This window comes from Gavialis gangeticus, unplaced genomic scaffold (genome assembly GCF_001723915.1).
Source record: "Gavialis gangeticus isolate Ggan-Ray unplaced genomic scaffold, GavGan_comp1, whole genome shotgun sequence".
Lineage (NCBI taxonomy): Eukaryota > Metazoa > Chordata > Crocodylia > Gavialidae > Gavialis > Gavialis gangeticus.
Window position 1 is genome coordinate 152,674,896 of NW_017729032.1, and position 2,481 is coordinate 152,677,376.

A 2,481-nucleotide genomic window follows, 5' to 3' on the forward strand; every position below is an offset into this window, starting at 1 on the left:
GAATGGCCTGGTGGGCCACATGTGGCCCCTGGGCCACATTTTGCCCACCCCTGCTTTAGCTGCTAGAACTGAGTAGCACATTCCAGCTTCTCCTGCATCTCATGGCCCATCTGCCAAACTACCTTTCTAGCTCAGAATGGCTTCTCCAGGCTCAAATAAACCACTCCCAAACTCCTGTTACAAGTCTTCCCCATCTTTCCCTTCTTCTATATACAACACTTCAGCCACTTGTATCAAGTCTCTATTGACACCTAGTTTGTGTTTGTTATTGGTACTTTTCATTCTCCATTTCAGCAGTCCTCCTCAGACTAGCTGATGAAAGCAAGCAGCTCCTCCCTACTACTTCAGCATACCTCATCTGTTGAGCACAAGCATTAACATTAATTATTCTTTACACTGCTCTAAGAGATGTGCTTACTGCCTTGTCAGCAAATGGGTTTCACACACATATAGGGACAATGAATGTTACAATTTTTACAGTAGCAACTTTATCATTTTGACTGTAATTCATGCATCATAAAGTGATAGATTTTTCCAAATCAGAGTATGCCGTACATTTTATTACCTGATTACTAACACATTTGTAGGGTGGCTATCGATAAAAGCAGTAAGAGAAAGGTCTACAGCCTGACCTTTTGTTGGTTACACTGAAACCACAAGATACACACGAATCCCAATGCCCACTTGGCTAGCTGAGATAGCACAACATATAAGCCTTGTAATGCCCGGGGGGAGACAGAAGGGAGATGACATGCAGACTTTCATGGAAGTGCTGAGTTCTCCAAATACCTCTCCTAGTTCATACCCCATATTTATACTAGATACCTCCAACATCATTCTCTGACCGGTTAATTCAAAATCTCTTTGCATTACTGGAACCCTGGAAACTGGACTCTAAAGATTAACATTTTTGGATGGCAGGATTTCTGGTCTTTCTTGGAACACTGTTAATCATCATCCTGTTCGCTTCCTCCTCATATTATGGTGTTTACAAGTAAGGCTGTTATTGGTTTTACAACTTAGATCCAAGACATTTTAAAAAAGTATACCTGTTAAAATAAAAATGTTATCAAGTTGTAGCAATCTCTACTCAAGCTAAAACTACAATATGCTGTGCTTAGATTATTTCAAGGACTTGTAGGTGACTTCCTGTTAAGCCTTTAACTGAATCTGTTAGATTACCCGGGGAATATTTATTACTTCCCATATTTTGCTGGATATGTCAGTTCCAGCAAAAGTTCACTTTGGAATCATTCACAAACAGTTTTTAGGCCCTTCATTTAAGCCAAGCTTACAACTTTGTCCTAAGCCACCAAGGCTGGCACTACTGTAGACTAGCCTATATAGCCCATAATCACTATCTAATTATGACCAGCATACATGCTTCACGGTCACTAAATTTTCAAAGCCTGGAAACTAGTACAACAGTACTGAAATGTAGTAAGAGTTGCAGGCATAAACCTCCTCCTAAGTAGCAATACTGATCTTGTGCTATTGAACTTGGGCCTCTGGATGCAAGAAATGTGCAAACCATAATGTGGAAATGTACTGTATTTACCTAAATCCAAGACAACCCCACAATTAGATTATATATATGGAACATTTATGCATCTGTAACAGTGTCCCATGTATGGAATCCAATTATCAAAGGGTCACCTTGAACTCAGCAGGAAACCAGCAGCAGGGGGACATGATGGGGTGATACGAACAGCTGAGAATACAAGCAGGCCCCTTGCCCCACACTTGTTCCTCCTGTGGCCTGCCTGCCCCCAACCAATGCCTACACCCCTTGCTGCCTGCAGCTTCTGCCTCCCCTCCCCCTGCTCCTCTCCTGATGTTTACTGTCAGGCATAGTTCCAGCTCCATTGCCCCCAGGCACAGAGTACATGGAAGCTCTGGCCCCTGCCCAGCCACTCAACTGCATCCCAAGGCCAGAGCTGCTGCCGCCACATGACTGGGCAGAAGCCAGAGCTTCTATATGCTCTGTGCCCAGGAGGGAACAGAGCCAGAGCCAGGGGGAGCCACAGACTGCTGGAGATTGGTGGGGGGCAGGCAGCTGCTGTGGCAATGACTCCAGCCCCAACCCAGGCTTGGAGTCATAGATTAATAGAGTCGGAAGGGACCCAATGGATCATTGTGTCTGACCCCCTGCCCCTGGTAGGGAAGAGGACCGAGGTCAGACGACCCCAGCCAGGTGATTGTCAAGCCTCCTCTTGAAGACCTCCAAGTTAAGTGATAGCACCACCTCTCTTGGAAGCCCATTCCAGACTCTGGCCACCCTTATTGTAAAAACATTTCTTCCTAATGTCTAACCTAAATCTACTCTCCACTAGTTTGCACCCATTATTCCTAGTTATTCCCTGGGGCACTCTGGTAAACAGTCCCAATTCCCTGCTATCCTCCCCTGATAAATTTACAGGTGGCCACAAGGTCACCCTTCAGCCATCTTTTGTATAGGCTGAAGAGATCCAGATCTCTCAA